We start from the raw sequence: 22334 nt of genomic DNA, 5'->3' as shown, positions 1-22334 counted from the left end.
TCAAAGCACTCATCCAGGAGGTGCCAACACATTGGAACTCAACGTATTACATGCTTGAGCATCTGTTTAAGCAGTACATACCAGTTAATGCGTATGTCATGAAAAGGTCAGGGGATCCTACTGTGAAAGGCATGACAGTTGAGATGGCCCAATGGGACCTCGTCAAATGCCTGACAGAGATGCTACTTCCTTTTGAGGTCTTCACACGTGAAGTGAGCAGGGAGGACTGTACTATGGGCCAAGCTATCCCATTGTTGTACATGCTAGAGAAAGAGCTGAAGGAGGTGTTAGAAATGTACGCAGGTGTGGATGACAAAGTAGACGCATATTATTTGGCAGACACCTTAGTCGCTCGCTTATCTGACAATACAAGGATTCAAAATAACATTGTGTCACATCCACATTACATTACTGCCTCAATTTTGGATCCACGTTACAAATTATTGCTGCGCAGTAATGAAGTAATTCCTTTTTCAGAAGTGGATGTTGTCCAGTACAAAACTTTGATAGCTGAGGAAGCCACTGACTTTGAAAACGAAAGGATCTTAATTAGAGGCCCGCCCCCCAGGGCAGAAAAAGTACTGCAGGGCACCCAGAGTCAAGTTCTACTTCAGAGGCCAAGAGCAGTGCGTTTGCCTCCCAGCAGTCAACAACACTGCCAGAAATACCATCAACAGCACCAACAGGAACATCAGGCACATTTAAAAAAACGGCAGGTGATTGGTTTCTACGGAAAGGGTATTGTACGTCCATGAATGATGCAAAGGCAAAAGAGGCCCAGGAAATCGGAGCACCCCTGAACATTGAGCGGATGGTTCAGGCCTATCTAGATGACACAACAGAGGTCTTCATGGAGCAAAGCCCATTGGTGTATTGGTATGGGAAAAGAAGCCAATGGCCAGTGCTCAGCAGGCTGGCGATAAAGTATGTGGCTTGCTCTGTTGCAAGTGTCTCTTCAGAGCGTGTTTTCAGTGCTGCTGGTGCCTTTGTTATTGTCAAAAGGACCAGTCTCTCGCCCAAAAGCGTTGAGAGGTTAACCATGATCAAAATGAATCAATACCACCGGAGTACAATATATGTGAATCACAGCAGGAAGAGGAGAGCGAATTCGATGACATAAGTAGTGGGTTGTTAGACGTACTTCTGTCCGAACCACCAGAGTTTGAGGACGAGCTACTCTTCCTTGACAACTAGGCTTTCAAATTGTTCTCCCTTCCTTTATTTGTGTGTGACTGTGTATCTGTTTTTCTGGTTCAAAATCTAATCACAACAAATCCATCAACAGTCTCCTCTTTTTATTTCCCTATTGGAGTTGCACGTCTGTGCATAACTGTCCACTCCACTCATCAGGGTCCTGCTCCATCTTCCTTACTCTCCCTAAATACATTTCAAGCAAGCCAGATATTGGATGGAGATGGAGAATAGTACAATACATGTTGCCTCTAACAGTCCCTCCATAAGAAGTGAAACGTGACTCCAGCTATATTCCATTTTGTTTCCAAGCCGAAAGAAACTCATCACTGACTGCCAGAAGGCTAGGCAGGCATCAGATCAGACAGCCAAAGAGAACACCAAGACAGGGAATGAGTGATTATTGTGAATGATGGTGGCATGCATTGCATTGGATGTTGGCTGACTACGAATAATTGTGCATGAAGTAGAACTATACTAGTTTATCGACAAAGTAAAAGTGACTCAGGTGTGGTGACAGTTAATGTTTTCTTGTTGTTTAATAATAACCACATTGTACTCCTGCCACTGCAGGTGCCGGCCAATATCCGTTGCAATTTTGTAATATGGAATATATTATAATTATAAACTTAATCAGTCACTACAGACTGAGTTGGTGTTGGAGAATACGTACCACACGGTCATCATCATGATGCTGCTGAGCATACTATCTTTGCACACAGTCAGTTGGATCGGAGAAAATTGATGGAATAACTGCGTTTCATGGGCTGACTTAAAAGGTAAACAGTTTGAACAAGAACCACAGCAGACCTAGGCTAGATGTCCATGTAGTGGTGTGGACTGGAGTAGAGTGTAGTGGTATGAGAGACAGTGGCGCATCGATTTAGTCACTTCATTTGGAAAATGCTAGGTTGCTGCAGTGCATATGACATTTCTCTGGCTCGGTCAAAATGTAAGTAAGGGGTAGGGTGCCTGGCCTGTGACGCGGTTCTCCTTTTCTGTGGCTGTGCTGGCTCCTGAATCCTGTTCCGTTGTTGTTGTACCTTAATGCTGTAGAGTAGACACTATGTAGCCTATCCAAGCTGCCTCAGTCTGAAAGTGTTCTCTCCAGAGTGTTGTCTTCTAGTCTTGCACTCCACTGTAATTGAATTATTTTTTTAAATGCAGTAATTTTTCAATACCCCGTTTGTTTTTCAATCTACACTTACAGGCCGGCCTTTAACCTGTGCTATAGTGGGAGAAACGACTCACACTTACCTTACCAATCCGCATCAGGCAGGCAGTGGTACCCAAGATTGATGTGCGGAGTGTCCATGGAAGGGTGGACCAAGAGGAATGACAAGAATGATGCAACTCCACATTTGGACCAGGATAATACAGTAACTTTAGTATCATCATTCGTCTTTAAATTTATTTGATTGCTTTTTTCTTTTCAATCATTACGACTGTGTGTTGTGGTTTGTTTGTTAATTGATCCCTACAACTATTTTTTAATTTCCTTAGCTTGCTTGAAAATAAAAGTAAGCCCGGTACAGCATGTAATTGGGTTTGGTCTGAGCTCTGAGGGCGGCAGACAGGCAAGGCAAATTTCAATTTCTTCCCTGACTGTACTGTCTCATTGGGTAATAGTAGTTATAGTAAGTACAACTCATTATCATTAACCATCAAGTTATCTTCCTCAGCATGCATGCATTTGCTTTTCTCACTTCATACTTTGATTTCTTTGATAATGGATCATGGTCGTCTTACAAGATTGTGTTTTACTTTTGTTGTGTCCATGCATACTGTCTGTTTTTCTTTCTCAAACCTTTCCCAAAACCCCACTTCCCATCCATTCATCAATCCCTAACCCTCTTCCTCCGGGCTGTGTGATTTATATTGAGGTGTGATGTGATGACTACATTAAACGTACACCAATTGATCACACGCTTGCTGGGGCAGATGTGGTGAAAGCAACACTAATTGAATTTCAACTAAGGCAGGGCAAGGATATTCTTCTGCTTGCCCACCTAAGCTGTAGTTTACTTTGTGTTCTGTTCTACTACTCCTCCCACAGTCTCTCAGTCAAGTGACTTTCTCTTTCTTTTTTCAAATGCTATTGCCAGTGTCTACTACTACCACCACAATAATGGCATCTTCTCCGTCAATTTGGGATCCAACCACGCAGCCATCAGTGTGCCGAACTTCATCATCAATCACAGGTAAGATAAGTGTGGTGGGAGGTATGGACTAGGAGGAGAGACTGACAGTACTATTATGACAATTAAAAATAACTCATTGAGGGGTACTGCATCTATCGGTTTGTGTGTTACAAAATCGGCAGATCTTTTAAATCAAACACTGGCTGTGGGCATGCAGCAGTACGGAAACAAAGTAACAAACCATGTAACTTAGATTGAATTCTGAAAACTGTAACCCACCACAAAAGATTAACATCGTATAAGTAAACAGAATAACATTTAATATCCCCTAACAAAAATAAACTATCCCACTCTGACCTAACCCACCCCCCTCCCTAACCCCAACCAATGTCCAAAAAGAAACGAAAGTTGAAGAGTCCCAATGTCCGAAAGAATCCCCAACGCCCAAAAACCCACCCACCAACAAAAGGAATTAAAAAAGGGGAAAACAACGAGGTCCTCTATTGTCAGCAGGCCTTAAGGTGTTTGTCCACCAGGATCTTTACCCGCTCCTCCATGTTCTCCTCTAAGTGGGCCATCCGGCAGAGCAGCTGGCGGCGAAATGCCCTACAGTTACATGCAGGGTGGGGGGCAGCAGTCCTGGAAATAGAGGCGCTGCGGCGGGCGGATGCCGGACCAGGGCGCCGTGAAAGTGGCGGCAGGGCCTGACTGGGGCCCGGGGCATTGGAGGAAGCTGCAGCTGCAGCCGCCTCCTCCTCCGCCTGAGCCACCAGCCGGCGATAATGTTCGCGGATGGCCTCCAGTTTCCGGCGCTGGGCCCTAGCGGCCAACTCCTTCCTTAATGGTTTAGTGGGTGTGGAAGGAGTATCTATATCAAGAAAGAAAAAGAACATGTTGTAGCCAATACTCTTAGCAAAACAGAAACACTAAAATCATTCAACACATAGTGTCACAGTATCACTAGCAAGCACAGTTCATAACATTTGTGATTTGGGGATAAATATCTCTAATCCTACTTCCTTGGACTCTAACATTTGTGAGAGTTTCCGACATTATAAATATAATCGTACTATGTACTCCGGTACACCAGTCGTGTTGTTCTAATCATTAGTTTAGCCCAATTACATAACCTTGTTGTAGCCAGCATGCCAGCTCCGTCAGCTAAGCTTGCACCCAAGAGAAACAGATATGAGCCACATGATGCAGACTCACGTTAGTTTTATTTACTACTACTCTCTGCAGGTGGGGAAGCTCATATTTTTGTATGACACCTTACGGCCGTTGGCACTGGTCATACTCTGTTACATGAGGGCAAATGGCATGCACAATTTCACTTACACCCTGCAATGGGTACTACAAAAAGGCTGATTATTTATCGGATCCAATGATCATTGCTTATATTCATATTATAGATGCTAATACGATACGACATCAGGTCGGTAGCGGTCGGTGGTGGGAGTGCTGCCGGGTGGTGAGTCGGTGACGTGGGAAGGTGCAGGGTGGGGATAGTAAACTATGTATTAAGGACAATCACAGGTAATTAAACAATACATTAAAAAAATATATTTGTTGCACGCACTGCATCGCATTCGGCGGTGCAGTGCGCACCTTGAAAATAATTTTATTTATTTTTATGTTGATTACCTATATTTAGCCGTAATACACAATTTACTCACCAGTGCCACCCACCCGTCCCCTCCCCATGTCACCGCCCGCCAACACTCCCACCACCAACCGCTACTGCAGAGGGTACTTTGCTTTCATTGATTGTGTAACCAATAACCATAAACAACAGATAGCCCACCCTTTGCAGGCTGGCTGCCCCAATCGAAAATACATTAATAATAATAGGTAGGGAGTGGTCCCCAGAGTGGGAGGAAGGGGTTTCCGCTTGATAATATAGATATATATAAATATATATGACGTGCTTGCAAACTACTGCAAGTGTGCCCTATTCTGATAATACTACCTATATTCCCCTAGGCTTTGCTACTGTCGCGCAGTTTCTTTTACATTTTCTTCAAAGTAAGAATCTCCAGTGACAATTTCCACCTATACTGTCTCTTGATGATAGTACATCCAGGCATACATCCATTAAAGTAAATGTTTATCCTTCTTTTTTATATCTCTCATACTTAGTTGGTTTCACCAACAACCACCCATGCTTCCGCTCCTTCCTTGCTTGCCTTGGCTTTGAATTTGAACCAAACAACGCTGATTTTTGCTACCTAGCACTATCCACCCATACTGTTTCGCCCACCCAGGCAGGCATTCTTTCACCTTCCACCCATCCTTCAACAACCCATGCATCTGATCTGATTACTATCAGCCACCTATGCATGCTTCCAACAACATATCCTTCTCTGCCAGTCAGTCATATTATTTATCTCGCCCGTCCTTCCACCCTTAGTTCTTTCCCTCTTTGTTCAACACATCCATCAAGGTCATCTGATCTGAGTTTGTCTTCTCCATAAAACATTCACAGCTGATTTTGGAGTCAAATAGAAGAGTCCATTGGTTACTCTACTCACGCTGCAGTGCTAATGCTAAGTAAAGGGTGTCTTCTTCAACCATTGTATAATAATAAGTCGCACAGTACAGTGAAATAGTGAACACACTTCCATCTAGCTGTAATGTCAAGAAGTAATGAATATAACTTACCGCCGCCGGCCACTGCTGTTGGATCCCCCCCTGTCTCTCCTGCAGGTGCCGTCAGTTCGCCTGCCCCCTCCGGAATGGCCGCGTCGCTGGCCCCGACGGCACTGGTGGATGGTAGTGTGCCTAGAAAAAAACATCACAAATTTTTTAGATGCCGCGAAACCTCCCCCTATTTTAAGTGTTCACTTGGAACATTGAAAAAAAAGTTAATGCGACATACATCAGCACTAGACAGTAAGTACAGTCAGTAGACAGACACTAGTAGTGATATGGTTCCACTTCCTAGGGTCATCTAGTCCTACTCTACTCTTTTGAAAGTTAGCCTGAGCCATGTGTAACCCTTTTAGATTCATCATGTCGACTACTACTCTTTTGGTGCATATTTAATTATACCTGCCAGCTTATTGACATGTGCAGTAGATGCCTTTGAGGCCACTTGACTGTTGCGTACAAGTGAAGAGGTCGAAAAAAAAACAACTTATTGAGTTTGTTTAGTTTATATTGCTTAGCCATCACATACATGTTACACTTTTTGCCATGACTGCAAAATGCTAGCATTCACCAGTATACTATCTAACGGCTAACTCGCAGCATTTTTCTCATATATAATAGGCGGAAGATTCCCTTCTACAAACCAGAGATTTACAGAGCATGTTGGATGCAAGATGATGTAACCAGTATTTCTACGTTCTACGGTGAGGGGTCTTCCAGGTTTCAAAAGATCTTGGCTCTTGTTCTTGTTGTCATGCACTTGTAAATGTTTACTGTTATAATGTTAGGCTTTTTGCTGGCTTATTGACTATGGCTGTAGTAAATTAAATTTCATATTAACGATGTACAGAGTTTGATACTTGTTTCAAATAAACCTTTTGAACTTACACATAGACTCTGTGGTATTTGGTGTGGTAGGGTGGACTTACACAAGTGAGTGAGAAAAATGGTGTTATTATGTTCTGGGTTGTCTGTCTCAGTCATCATCAACATTGTGTATCTTCTTCGTGGGGGGGATCGGGAGTGGGACCCTAATGTGAGACACTATAGCTAGTCTGTCAGGGGATCCTGGGTTCTTCGGACTGAGGTGTGATCAGTAAGGTCCAACCTCCCATCAGCAACATCCTATTTTGTTGTGCATAGTTCTGTATGTGGCTCTGCAGAATCACTAGACAATAGTAGTATCATGTACTATCCGATCAAAAATACTAGTCAAATATCTGGTTGGCCATTTTGTTTGTGGTAATTGTCAAAGCCTCAACATTGAGAAGACTTGAAGAGGACAACCCAAATGACAGGACACAGTGGCTAGAGCTATTGGTCAATCAGAGTTTTATTATTCCAAAGAAAACCTTCTATAAAGAGTGGGCAACTGTGCAAGCTTCGCTACACACAGAGTAATAATAGTAATAGTAGTAGTAGTAGTAGTAGTAGTACAGAGAGTCATAGCAGAGGCAGTTAGAAGCAACTTAGTTAGAGGCAGGGATAAACAGAATTTGGAAACAGAGAGTCAAGGTCAAAGAAGTAAGCTTTTGTAAAAAATTGATTTAGAAAGTGGAACCATAATTTATAGTTCGGAAAAAAAAGATGCAGTAAAATTTAGGGAAATATAAATGTCAATCTAACCACTGGAGGACTTACTGGGGCCAGCAGCAGGAGCCTCGATAGAGGAGCGGTCCTGTGGTTCCCCCGCCGACTCCGACGCCGTCTTCTTGCCCCTGGGTGGTGCTGATGATCATGTAAAATATAATAAAGACAGAGACAAACATTAAGGAGTGCTGTGAAACAAATAATAATGAATCATTTGGAAAAATAAGTCAAACAACATTTTAGGAAACAACAATTGCAATAAAATTGACCTATCTAATCAGATGGATCGACTACTGGCTGCTTCCTGCATTTATGGATCATCTACTTATTTATGAACACTCCAGTGTTCCATAATCATTCTGTTTACAAATACTAACAAAGCCTAGTAAGTACCACCTGACCTACACCACCTATTCCAGATGGGCCAATTGTTCACTAAGTCTGCATTTCCATTTTTTTCAGCCATCAAATGCATAGATGAGATGGAGGACACATGCATACATTAGTGCATACATACATACAACAAATTGTGGGTTGGTTGCATGATTCTGATCTAGTTCTGCTACTGACTGACCATGCTAAGCCTATCACTCACTAAACAAAGTACAAAAGGTTCGACGGAGAACTGGGGTAAGCAGCACTCAGTGACAGAGGAGGCGTCACGCAGACCGCATAAAACAATTAGTAACTACTACTAACAAACTAAACCTAGTATCCAATATCCATCCACCACTATTTCACAGTAGGACAATGGAAGGACTAGAGTCTCTCTAGCAAATCGCATTACCTAACTTCAGTTCTGTAAAATAAACTCTTACATAATCAGCATCAGCACAAGCTAGCGTAAACTAAGTTGCAAACAAGTAAGAGTACCACCGTGCACCTGGGTCCTTAAATCAAAGAACATTTTGCTTTTTGGAATGTAATTTACCAGCAACGCTTGGCACGCAGCAGTAATCTTGTTGTTCATCAAATTTAATATACACAATAGTTACTCACAAAGCCCGATGACCTCGACACCTAGCAGGTCCAACAGGTCCTGCTCCCGGTCCAGGATGTCGGACCACCGATGGGCTAGCTGGTTGTGGGTGCGCCGGATCCCAGAGCACCGGAACACGGCCCGGCGCACATTCGCCCACCGACGGTGCCGCTCCTGGGTAGCATACCCGGAGCCGGGCCTGCCGCCTGCTGCCTGCTGCCAAGGTCAAGGGGATGAAGAAAACAAGGGCCGCCACCTCCTCCTCCCCAAACAGTTGCCGGGCCTGCACCCCTGCAGGACGCATTCTGCTGCAAGGCAGGCGGCCCTTCTCTGCTCCTGCAGGTCCCTTGCCCTTGGCACTCGGTGTGCCCTTGGCCATGGTTCTGGGGTGGGTGGGAGGCAGAAAAGAAAAGTTAGAAGGGGAAAAAAAAGTTAGGGGGAAGAAGATAGAAAGAACTTTATAAAAGTAACTAAAACACAGTAAAAGTAGAAATAAAATGCAAAATATAAACTTAGGCAAAGAGAGAGATAGATAATAACTAAAAAAAGTCTGAAAAAATGCTTTAAAGACAAAGGATTGCAAAGATAAAGGGAGGATACAAAAGTAGGCCCAGAACCATAGCATAGAGTGAAATACGTTCGTGACCGCGTGGGTAAGTTCGCGCGATATTTCTCGCGAACATGTACTATTCATCGCGAACAAGTAAAATGCGCTCCCGAAAACGTCAATGCACATCGCGAACACGCTAACCGCTACCCGGAACAGGAAATTAGGCATCGCGAGCGGGCGGGACAATTGAAAAACAAGATGGCCGCGCCCGTTGGCGACTGCATGGGTAAGATCGCGAGATATATCCCCTGAGCATGCAAAAAGCTCCCCGAACACGCTCACTACGCTCCCGAACAAGAAAAAGCCATCGCGAACGGGTGCACCAAGCAACTACACAAGTTCGCGAAGCTACGCGAAGGGCGCGTAGTGCAAGAACATCTTCGCGAAGCGCGGCTACGCGAACTACGCCCAGGGTTACTCCATTCCCTAATTTGGAAAGTTTCAATGGTGTCCAATACGCCTTATGTACAGTAAAAAGATGGTTTCTTTTTAGGGGGGCCGCTTTCACATACGACCAGAGGGTAGACATTGATGCTCACCCGAGAATTTCGAGGTCAACACCCGGCATGTCGTTCTTCCAGCTATCAGCAAAATATTCCATTTTTTGTCTCCAGCCTCGATCATTTGCCAATACCATGCTGCTACTTCCTTTTGTGATGATCTTATAGAAATTGCTTTTACCACATCCCCATTTTCAACTGTTTCATGATTAATTGAGTTGGTCCAACTGAGGATTTGTAAATATTTAAATTTTGATATCGAATTGTTGGCTAGAGCATAGAAGGACTGCCAGGGAATTAACTCATTTTCTACTATTAGCTCTCCCCATCTTACTATCCCAGCTCTACGTAATGGTAGAGACAGGGCATCTTGTAGGCATGGTGGAGTACCCGGGGAGTCCCAAATCGGCGTTTCTTCATTATAAAAAGGTATGCCTAGTAGTAACCTCACTTGAACCCAAACTCTGGCGGCCGCTATGAGAATCTTCAGCCTTATCTTTTTACAGAATTTGGGGTGGCCAAATTTAAGGAGGAAGAAGTCAGCTTGCGTTTTATGTATCTGGGTTAGGGCATTAAAAAGAGGCGAATATATTTGTCTATTGTTGAAAAGTTGTCGGAAATTTTTGAGTTGGGAAGCACAATAGTATAGATAGAGATCTGGGGTAGCTATACCACCATTACGTTTTCTCCTCCAAAGTTTTTTTCTGAGAGATTCTGGGATTTTTTCTGCCCCAGATAAATGAAGAGAATAGCCCTTGGGCTTTCCTAAACAAAATTTTAGAAAATTCCAAAGGAATAGTGTCAAAAAGGAAAGTAAATTTGGGTAAAATACACATTTTCAACAGGTTAGATCTACCTATAATAGATAGAGGGATATACTCCCAAGCTTGTAGTTGCTGACGAACACTGACCAGGGTCTTATGAAAATTCAGCTACGTTATCATATCTATATTCTTCGTAATTTGAACCCCCAGATATCTTATTTGCTGTTTTTCAAGATCGCTTTTATATGGGGAATTCCATAGCATCAGCTCAGTTTTCTGCTGATTTATAGAATAACCTGATATTTTCCCAAAGTTCTCCAACTGTGACCAGATCTCTGGGAGTGCCTGTTCTAGATCCCCTATCAGAATCATAAGGTCGTCAGCATATAGGCCAATTTCTTTTTCCCAGCCCAGACATTTAAAAGGGGAAATAGTCTGGCACGTTCTTAACTTGCATGCAAGAGGCTCGATATATAGATTAAAAAGAAGGGGCGAGAGGGGGCAGCCCTGCCAGGTCCCACGTGAAATTTAAGTTGTCTTGTTAAGTTCCCGTTAACAAGGATCCTAGCAGAGGGGTTTTTATATAAAGCCTTTACTGCCTCCACAAATGTTTCTCCCAGATTGGAGCATTGGATTACTTCTATTAAAAAACCAATTGACCCTATCAAAGGCTTTAGCAGCGTCGAATGTTAAAACTGCCAATGGAACTTGATAGTAGTTTGCCAAATCCATTGCTCCAATGAGATCGTGAGTCAATTCCTTCAGTTGCCTCCCTTTCATAAATCCCTTTTGGTCGGGGTGTATTCTAGTGCCAATGACTTTGTCTAATATTTTAGTGAGAATTTGAGTATAAAGTTTGTGGTCGCTGTTTAAAAGCGAGATAGGCCTATATGATTCACAACTATAGGGGTTTTTATTTGGCTTCAAAATTATAGTAATTGTGGCCTCATTCCAGGATACTGGTAATTCCTGAGCAAAAATATAAACAGAGTAAAAAAGTTGGAGTAAGAATGGAGCTAATTCATCCTTCAGGATAGTATATATTTCAATTGGGATGGCATCCGGGGCCAGCGGCTTTCCCTTTTTTCAATATTTTAATGGCTTGTAGTATCTCCTCTATTTTGATGTGGTCGCTCAGATTATCCCTGTCATCTACTGATAGTGTAGGGAGTAGGAGATCTCGGAAGAAAGCCTCTGTATTTTCCTTAGATGGAATTAAGTCTTCAGAGTATAAGTCTGAGAAAAAATGAACAAAGGCTTCTTCAATCTCTGAATCTTCCTCAATAGTCCTTCCTGTATTTGGACATTTAAGACTCTTCACAGGATTTCTAACGTGATCGGATTTAGTCTTCCATGCCAAGAATGTTCCACATCTCTCTCCGTAGTCATGATGGGCAAGTCTACTTGCGTCCCATTTTTTTTTATTTATTGCCTCTACGTGATCTGTTAAATTATTTTTAGCTCAGGAAAGTTGTTGTAAATTAATAGGATCTGTAGGTGACTGTTCTAGCACTGTAGATTTTTGAGCGATTATTGTTTCCAGTGCTATAATATCTTCCTTTGCTTTCTTATTTTGTGCTATGGAGAGGGAGGTTAATAGGCCTCTTAAAAAGGCCTTATAAGAGTCCCATACAATATGGTGGGCTGCTGAGTTTAAATTAAACAGGAAAAACTCTTTTGTAGCTTTTTTTTGTTTATCGATATTTGTGGACTCAAGGAGTATTACACGACTCAGAGTCCATCTTCGCGGAGTTAAACACTGACGAAGATTTATTTCTAAAAGAACAGCGGAATGATGTTCTGGTAAATGGGTAATTTGGAGCGTGTTTTTACAAGTCCTGCGGTCCACCAGGAAGAAATCAATCCTTGAACGGTGATTGTATTTCTTATTATGATAGGTAAAATTTCCCCCTGCTGACCCCAAAACATGCTTTTTTCTGCCCATATATCCAGAAGACTGCTGTTTGTCATAAGCTGTTTCAGGATTTTTCGAGATTTTTGCGTAGCTCCCATGGCTTTGTTAGAGGAAGAGTCATGATTAGGGTTTAAGACTATATTAAAATCTCCTCCTATAATTATTTGGTTGTTTACATTTTCAATCTGCAGGAAGAGAGAATGGAGATGGGACGGGTCGTCAATATTCGGGCCATAGTAGCTGACAAAAGTGACCCACGTTAAGTTAATTTTTGCCCTGACCAATACCCATCTACCATGAGTGTCTGCCAGTACATTCTCAATAACTGCTCGACTATTCCTCCTGAAAATAATGGCTACACCTTTTGTTGGGACTGTCTGTGTTGAACAAAAACAATGTTCTATCCACTTATAGTTTTTAATATTTCTTCCCACTCTTCTTTTGTAAGATGCGATTCTTGAATGAATATAATATCATAACTTGTGAGGTACAGGTATTCTACAATCTTCTTCCTTCTGGCAGGAAACCTAAGTCCGTTCACGTTCCAAGATAGAACTTTTAAAACCAGTGGACTAGCCATAGGTATTTGCCAAGTCACATCTATTACGGGTACTTTTATACCACCATAGCTTCATTTCTAAAGCTGCATTTTGTAAATGAGGACATTTTTATTTATTTATTTTTTTCCCCCAATGCTCCCCCACCTTGTGATTTAAAAAAGTTTCTTTCACATTTTTGATAAACTTAGTCCCTCTCCCTCCCTCCCCCTCTCCCTTCCTCCCTGGGGAATTCTCCCTCATCTCTAGAGGCAAGCTGGAGTGCCTCCATTCGTTGGGCTTTTACCCTCTCTGGGCGGATAGGAACAATAATTGTGATTTTTTTTTTGCGCTAATTAGATGTGCCTTTAAACTGTTGAATCCAAAGGCTAAGCTCTTATGGATCTCTGAAGTTAAGCATTTTCTTCCACATGACGTTCAGGGAAGCAGGGAATTGGAGTTTTGCAGTGGCCCCTAAGCTTTCCAGCTCCTGTATCTGTTTTCCCAGTTCCCACTGCCTGTCCTGTGTGGTGCGTGAAATGTCAGACCTGATACGAAAAGACCAGTTCCCTTTATTGTATGCCCCTCTTTTTAATCCTTGTGCTAAAACAGCTTCTTTTATGGAATATGTTTTAAAATATACTAGGATTTTCCTTGGGGTTTTCTTTCCTGATCGTCTATTGAAAGGGTCTCGGTGAACTCTTTGGATATCATTTTCAAGGGTCGATTTCTCAATCTCGGGATGGAGATCTTTTAAGAGATCTATTACAAAGGATTTAATGTCCCCTCCCTCAAGATCTTCTGGAATGTTCAAGATTCGGAAATTATTTCTTCTGGCGCTATTTTCCAAACTCTCCAGTTTGTCCGCCACTATTCTGTCCTTCATTTTCAGTCTCTTGATCTCTGCAGAACTCTCTGTGACTTGCCTTGAAAGATCTTTTACTGAAACTTCTACTGCCCCCTCTCGACCCATTATATTGTTTAATTTTACCTCCAGTAACTCACAAGTCCCTTGTATCCTTTGCTGGTTATTTTCTGAAATTGTGAATTTTTGTCTCATTTCTGTAATCAGATTTAGGAGCAAATTCTCTGTAGTGGCACTGGCCGTCGCCTGGTCCCCTAGACCCTCTCCCTGATTAACAGGCTGTGTCAAAGGATTATCTGGGGTAAAAACAGTTCCAAGAATAAAGTTAGAAAGCGAGGTGGTAGCTACAAGATTTTGCTGCCCTAAATCTTGTTGAATGGGGTTGTCTGGTAGTGCAGTAACAGCATCCGTCATTCCTGCTAGGCATGAAAAGCTATTCTTCGTGGTCATTTTGTTTCTTTTCTCTGGGTCTCCTGACTCCCCCCTAGATCCTGGGATCCCAATATTGAGTCCCTCCAGTACCTCGGGATTTTGCTTATTCTGTGCGGTGGAGGCTTGGGTTAAGGCTTGTATTTTAAAGTAAGTACGTAGGGAAGGGGTAACGCGGGAGCTTACTGAATTAGTGGAGTTAACTTTTTTACTTTTTTCTTTTACAGCTTTTTTCCCTTCTAAATGGGGTCGAACAGACACTTTCTCCACTTGTATAATTTTCGATGAGATATGGTCTGAGAGACTTCCCGTAGGTGGCGGTTCCTGCCCCCAGATGTCTTTGCTACGAAGAGTGTATCTATTGATACAGTTATTAGATTGGGGGTTGCTGTCTCCCCCCTTTCCAGCTACAGGCTCAGGCTCAGGCCCTCTTAATGGCTGTAATGACTGAAAGGGTCTATCAACTTTTACCTTGCTCCCACAAGGCTCAGACTTAATATTACTGCCTTCTAATGCAAACCCCAGCACCCCATTCTTCTTCCTCCTTACCGGAGACATCCGCGGCAGACTGTCATTTCCTACCGTACTGGGCTTCTGCTGACCCGCCGCTGCTGTTGAGAGTAACGCTGAAAAAGAGCTTCCCCCAGGGGGGAAGCCGATTCTAGCAGCCACGCGCCGACCTCTAGAAACCCGCAGCGCCGCCTCTGCCCAGATCACTCCTCGAAGAGGTGGCTCGATAGCTCCAACATTCAGCGCTGCAGCCACCGTGGAAGCTTCGTCCAAGGATCCAAGGACCCAGCGTTAAACGGGGATGCACACAGACAAAACCGCCACTCGGGAGACAGAAGAGAGAAGCAGCGAAAAGACCCGGTAGGTTTTTAGCCGAAAATTATTGAAATGACGCCGGCACCATCTGTTTCAGGAAGCTTGTTCCCATCCAGCGAGAGCGGTGAGAGACCGCGACCGCTCAGCAAACTCTGCCGGCTGCCATCTTCCCCCTTCGCACAGCCTCCGGGGATCCCTCTGTTCTCTGTTGTCCATGTGCATGGTCCTGTCCCCTCTCTATTGCTTTCTCTGGATTGTTGTGCTGCACTCCCGTGGTGTATTGTGCTGCTGCAAACCCTGATGCCTGCCCTGTAGGGTCAGTTTGGTGCACCTCTCCATGACCTTCCTGTCCTCTGTTATCCGAGTCCATGTCCCTACCCCAATTCCTCCTGCCTTCCATGATGCAATGTACCATACTTGCAAACATTTTAAACTTGGTAAGAGGGAGATTTTGGGAAAAAACTGGGGTATTGATTTTCCCCTTTGAGTTACATTGAAATAGAGGAGATTGTAGACAGGAGACAGATCAAATAAAGCCCATTTGAGCTTAAAAACATTGGACGTTTCCTGGCTGAATCGGGTCTGTTGGCATGTATGGTTGTACTACCACTGCCTCTTCCTTCTGCCCACAATGGTCTATTATATTGCCACAGCCTCTCTTGCCAGTGCTTTATTGTTGGTTTGTTGCCCCTGCCCCCCTTTCCACTGCCCTCCATAGTCTGTTGTACTGCCACTGCCCTTCCTACCTGCCCAGTGTGGTCAAATTGTTGCCTCTGCACCATCCTACCTGCCTTCAATTTTCAGAGTCCGTGCCCCTGGCCTCTTCTTCTTAACAGTATCCTAATGAATAACTAGATTGCTAACATTCTATATTTATTACAAAAGTCTGACCTCATCTTGATGTTATCAAAACTGTAATACCTAGAGCATTTCCTTTAGAAATTACATATATGAGAGGGTCTTATTTGCATCAAAATTATAGTTAGTGCTCTAAAAAACTAAAATGAGGACATATTTACTGAGTTTTCAAATAGCGACAAAGCATTTTTAAATTAATTGTTATCTTTATGTTTTTTATCCAGTTGACCACTTGATTAAATGTTGCACTTAGGGGAGAGGATATGGTGTTACTTCCAGAGCTTCAGACTTTGCAACTGGGGAACCAGGTTGGAGTTTCTGCTTCAGCTCGACATACTGTGATTCTGGTCAAATCACTTAATCTCCCCATGTCTACAACCAAAATGAATTTGTTCTTGTGTGATGTAACCAATGCTCATGTAAAGCACTCCAATACCTGACAAGTCTACACTATATAAAACTGCAAAAACACAAAAAATAAAAAGTGTTTTGCACACTTCTGTCATTGGGCTACATGTGGGCTACATCTGGGTGATATTTGTGCTGCATTTGGGCTCTTTTGTCTCTGTTGACCGTCTTGGGAGATTTATTTGTTATGAAGTTTCCTAATTTCCTCATTTACTGCAGTTTCCTCAGTAGGAAATGCTTTCAGTTTTTTACTTCGATTCCATCAAGAAGGTATTCAGATATGTAACACATTTGCCATAAATTCTGAATGTTAGCACTCTAGCTGCTCATTAGATCACTGTAGAAAAGCTACTGCTCACCAGGGAAGTCTGCTGCTGGTATTCAAAGTGCATGTTTCAATCTGCATGTTAGAATTTTTTAATGAAATAGAAGAGGATTTGAGAAGTCAAAATGTGCCCTAATTTTTCTTTCTGCTGCACTAATCATAATTTCTATGGCAACATGAATCCCCTCATTTTGTTCCTTTGCAAATTAAATGTTTTAAGTGTTACCACTTTATTCCAATCAAGATGGCTTTAGGTGTGCCATACTTTTGTCATAAGTAAGACTGTTAGCACTCTAGTTGTTCTTTAGAGCACTCTGGGACATTCTGTCATTGGGCTGTACTTGGGCTACATGTGGGTGATATTTGTGCTACATTTGGGCTCTTTTGTCTCTGGGGGCTATCTTGGGAGACTTATTTGTTATGAAGTTTCCTAATTTACTCATTTACTACAGTCTCCTCAGTAGGAAATACTTTCAGTTTTTTACTTTGATTCCATCAAGAAGGCATTCGGATGTGTCACACATTTGCCATAATTTCCGAATGTTAGCACTCTAGTTGCTCATTAGATCACTGTAGTAAAGCTACTGCTCACCAGGGAAGTCTGCTGCTGGTACTGAAAGTGCATGTTTCAGTCTGCATGTCAGAATCTTGTAATGAAAAAGAAGAGGATTCGAGAAGTCACTCAAAATGTACCCTCATTTTTCTTTCTGCAGCACTAATCATACTTTCTATGGCAAAATGAATCCCCTTATTTTGTTCCTTTTTAAATTAAATGTTTTAAGAGTTACCACTTTATTCCAATCAAGATGGCTTCAGGTGTGCAATACGTTTGTCATAAGTAGGACTGTTAGCGCTCTAGTTGTTCTTTAGAACACTCTGGGAAGCTGCAGTAGAACACAAAGGAATCAACTGACAGTCTCCCCTTGTTGGATGTACATGTTTTACTGAGATTGTCAGACTTCCTTCACACATGACTGAGAAAGATAATGTGAATTTACAGAAAATATGCTCTCAGTTTAGCTTATAGATCACCTTCCAAACCTCTGTGGGAAAAGCATGACAAAATAGTTTTCTCTCAAACATGATTCATGATATCACAGCAGAAGGCTTTTTCACATGGTAAAATCACCTTAGAACACACCACAATTCCTAAAATGAGTATGGTACCATCAACAAATGATTTATAATGTAACTAAAGTCTTAAAACCTTCTATTAACTGCAATGCTTTTTAATGAGGTGCTATCATGTATATTGGTCCCAAGATGGCTGCCAACAGTTCTTGGATGAAGTGCTGACAGCCAATCAGATCTCACGATGAGATGTGTGGTTAGGCTCCGCCCATATATACATGTGATTTTACTTTTGATTTTCTCAGGAACTACTGAACGGATTTACACCATTTAAGCAAAAGGCACAAGTCTGAACTGAGGACTACCTCTTTGCCAAATTTGGTGTTATTCCGTTCAGCACTTCGGGCTGTAGCTGCGTCAACAGGTCCTATAAGAAAATGCATGGGGAAAACGTGTTTTGGGACCCCCTTTTTTCTCGGCCCCCGCTTGACGAATCACCGTGAAATTTACAGGATAGGAGCAGACCGGGGCTGGCCAAAAGTTTTGAAAATTTTGCGAAGATTCATCAATCGACGCCAACGTTATTCCAAATAGAATGTTGCGGATTTCCTATGGAAAATAGGTCCTAACTATAACTACCTACTGGCAACTGCCAGTAGGTAATATATATATATATGTATATACATATATATATATGATAAGAAGTTCCCCTCGCTTCTCCTCCGAATGTTGAAGGTACGTCGTCGATAAGAATCACAGCACCACAAAGCACAATCCAGTGGTATTTATTTATAAATGGAACAAGGCATACGCAAGAGACGGTCTACGCGTTTCAGCACTCGGCCTTCATATATATATATCTATATATATATATGCGGATTTCCTATGGAAACACGGTCCTAACTATAACTATCTACTGGCGACCGCCAGTAGATAATATATATATATATATATATATATATATATTACCTACTGGCGGTCGCCAGTAGGTAGTTATAGTTAGGACCCTGTTTCCATAGGAAAACCGCAACATTCTATTTTGAATAACTTTGGCGCCGGTTGACGAATCCTCGCGAAATTTTCAAAATAGGTGGGGCGCTGCGCTCCGCTCCTACCCTGAAAGTCTCGGGGGGATTCGTCAAGCGGGGGCTGAGATAAAAGGGGGGTCCCAAAACGCGTTTTTCCCATGCATTTTTCCATAGGACCTTTAGACACAGCTACAGCCCGAACGGCTGAACAGAGTTCCTTGAAATTTGGCAGAGAGGTAGTCTACAGGTCAAGGAAGTGCCTTTTGTAGGTTTGGTGTAAATCTGTTCAGTAGATTCTGAGAAAATAGCCTTTAAATCAATATATATATCTGAGCCAGCTTACGGTGCGCTTACGGTGCGCTTACCGCGTACGGTGATGTGCGCGAGCGCGATCTTAGTAAACATTCGAATCGGTCGAAACCAGGAAGCGGCGGCCGCCATTTTCTCTCTCGCACTCTGAGTGGGGATTAAAAAACAAAGGACCAAAACATGTAAAGGGGCTGTTTAGACAGCTCCTAAGCACCTAGCCATGTTGGGGGAGTCCCCAAAGATCCCCCAAGGCCAAAAACGGAATTTTAATTTTTTCAATAATTTCGCCGATTACGCTTACCGTACGCTAAAAAAATTTTTAAAAGAAAAATTATCCATATTCCCCCACACCCCATGTGCAAATTGTGCCCGAAGGGCACCATTTGTGCAAGGCATATCACAGATGTGAAAAATTAAAATATTACCTTTCACAACGAAGCGCATCATATGTCCTCCATGTGCGCACGGTGCGCGAAGCGCATCGTGCGTACATGGCCCATCTAGCGTAACGTGGGCCCACCGTGCGTGCACGGCACTAACTGCGTAAAGTGGGCGTGCACGCCACGAATGGGCGCGCACGACGCGAAGCGCATCGTGCGTACATGGCCCATCTAGCGTAACGTGGGCACGCGGTGCGCGTAGCGCACCGCATGCCCACTGTGCGTGCACGGCACTAACTGCGTAAAGTGGGCGCGCGGTGCGCGAAGCGCACAGCGTGCTCACTGTGCGCGCACAGTGCGCGAAGCGCACCATGCGCGCACGGAACGAACTGCGTTAAGTGGGCGCGCACGCCACGAATGGCGTAAAGTAACTTAGCATTTAAAAAACCGTACAAATTCACTGAAAAAACCATAGGTTTCACACACGTTATAGTTAGGAATTAGCATTTAAAAAACCTTGCAAATTCACTGAAAAAACCATAGGTTTCACACATGTTATAGTTAGCGGAAATTTTACTGATAAAAAACCAATGAAATTCCCCCGTTATAGTTAGTGCAGGCAACTATAACTCACGCGACCGCAATCTTCTGCTGATGACATATGTGTCTTTATGAAAAAAAAGTATTTGTAATATATGTATAGCTAAACATTTATGGAAGAAGACATGGGCAAATAAGTGTCTAAATACAGTATTAGCATCAGCAGAGGATTGCGGTCGCGTGAGTTATAGTTGCCTGCACTAACTATAACGGGGGAATTTCATTGGTTTTTTATCAGTAAAATTTCCGCTAACTATAACATGTGTGAAACCTATGGTTTTTTCAGTGAATATATATATATATATATATATATATATATATATAATTCCAATTGCACGTAAACAAAGCACAATCAGAGTCACGGGTATTCCAAAGTGGCAGTAGTTTATTCTTCGCTACGCATTTCGACACGCAGAGTGTCTTGATCACACGAATCTACGAACATTTTGAATAGATTTAAATAGAGTTCATTGAAGTGATTTCACCCAGAGCATGATGATAGAAGTGGGACTATCCCCTCAATTGGTCTTTTCAGATGTTCTAGTGCGGCAGACATATTGGAAAGTCCAAAACAACGTTTTTAAACTTAAAAAATATAGTCATACTTCATTTGTTTAGCAATTTGCTACCAGGGAGACCAATCGTGTCTTCTATGGGCAGTGTTAACGAAAATGTATCCAAATATGTGGATCAGTTTTTAAAGGAGTATGTCATGAATCTACCATCATTCGTCAAAGGCACTAAAGATTTCCTGAACAAACTAGATGGTCTCATATGGAACGAGAACTACCACCTGATTACCCTGGACGTGAACTCATTATATACTATAATAGACCACGTCCAGGGGGTCGAAGCCTGTATGCACTTTTTAGGCACTAGAGCCATCACTTATCTTGAACATACACGCATGTTGGCTGACATGATGATGATATGTTTAAAAAATAACATCTTCATGTTTGATGGGGTACTCTACAGGCAGGTGCGAGGCACGGCTATGGGAACGTGCTTCGCACCTGGATTTGCAAACCTTTTCCTAGGAAATTGGGAAGAAGAAATTTGATCAAATCCATCCCTAACGAAATATTTTGAGTCAGTAGCTGTATGGCTCAGGTATATCGCCGATCTATTTATTGTATGGAGTGGTGATAAACAAGAAGCTGTCGAGTTCATTAATGAACTCAACACAAATCCATAAAATATTAGACTTACATCTAACATCAGCAAAAGGGAGGTGGAGTTCCTAGATACCCATATTGAGGTCATTAATGGGAAACTTGTAACAAGTCTATATAGGAAAGACACAGCTGGGAATAGCCTGCTCCATGCCCTAAGTGGCCACCAGGAACCTTTGAAGTGGAGTATCCCATATGGGGAACTACTTAGGGCAAGGAGAAATTGCAGCACAGATAACAAATTTGCAGAAGTAAAAAACAACATGCTTGAAAGATTTCGTCAGAGAGGATATCCTGAATGGGTCCTCAATAATGCAGTACATAAAATCGAGAGTGTAAGTAGAACCAAAGCACTAGAACAAAGAACTAATAACCCTGGAGACACAGACAATAACATCAGACTTGTAACTACATATAACAACAGATCAGGAAAAGTGTGTAAAATGCTCACCGAGAATTGGAAGATTCTCCAGACTGATGCCCTTATAGGGAAAGAAATAGGAAAAAGACCCCTGATCACCTATAAGAGGGGCAAAAGTCTAAAGGATATATTGGTAAGAGGGGATATCACTGAACACAAAAGCCATAATTTCCATGATCTTAAAGGGTTCTTCCCCTGTGGGCACTGCAGAGCCTGCAAATTCAGTCACTCTGTGAAAGAATTTGACATTCCGGGGAGAAACAAAAAGTGGAGAATCAACCAATTTCTAACATGTAGCAGTAATTGTATTGTATATGTACTTGAATGTCCCTGCAAACGTAGATATGTGGGGAGTACGATTTGCATGGTAAAGAAACGTGTGATGGAACATCTCCGTGCGATTACCAACGTAAATGTACAATACCCAATTGCTAGGCATTTTTTGGAATTTCATCAATCTAATAATTCCCTGTTACGGTACTTTGCCATTGAACAAATAGTCTCGAATCCACGAGGCGGTAACAGAGACCTCAGATTGAGACAACAGGAATCAAAATGGATACTTGAGTTGGAAACTAGATTCCCGGGAGGTCATAATCTGGACGAGGAACTAGCCTCACATCTCCATATAGAATAAACAACTAGAGTTAATATCTAATACTACGACTGCATTATAAGAAATCTAATGAATGTGCTGTTTCTTTTTGGATACTTTGTCCCTTTTTTTCTCTTCGAGAATTTAATGGCTATATATCTCTTATTTGTGTT

Source organism: Triturus cristatus, chromosome 4_2, assembly GCF_964204655.1.
Source record: "Triturus cristatus chromosome 4_2, aTriCri1.1, whole genome shotgun sequence".
In the NCBI taxonomy this organism is placed as follows: domain Eukaryota; kingdom Metazoa; phylum Chordata; class Amphibia; order Caudata; family Salamandridae; genus Triturus; species Triturus cristatus.
This window is presented reverse-complemented; position numbering follows the sequence as displayed.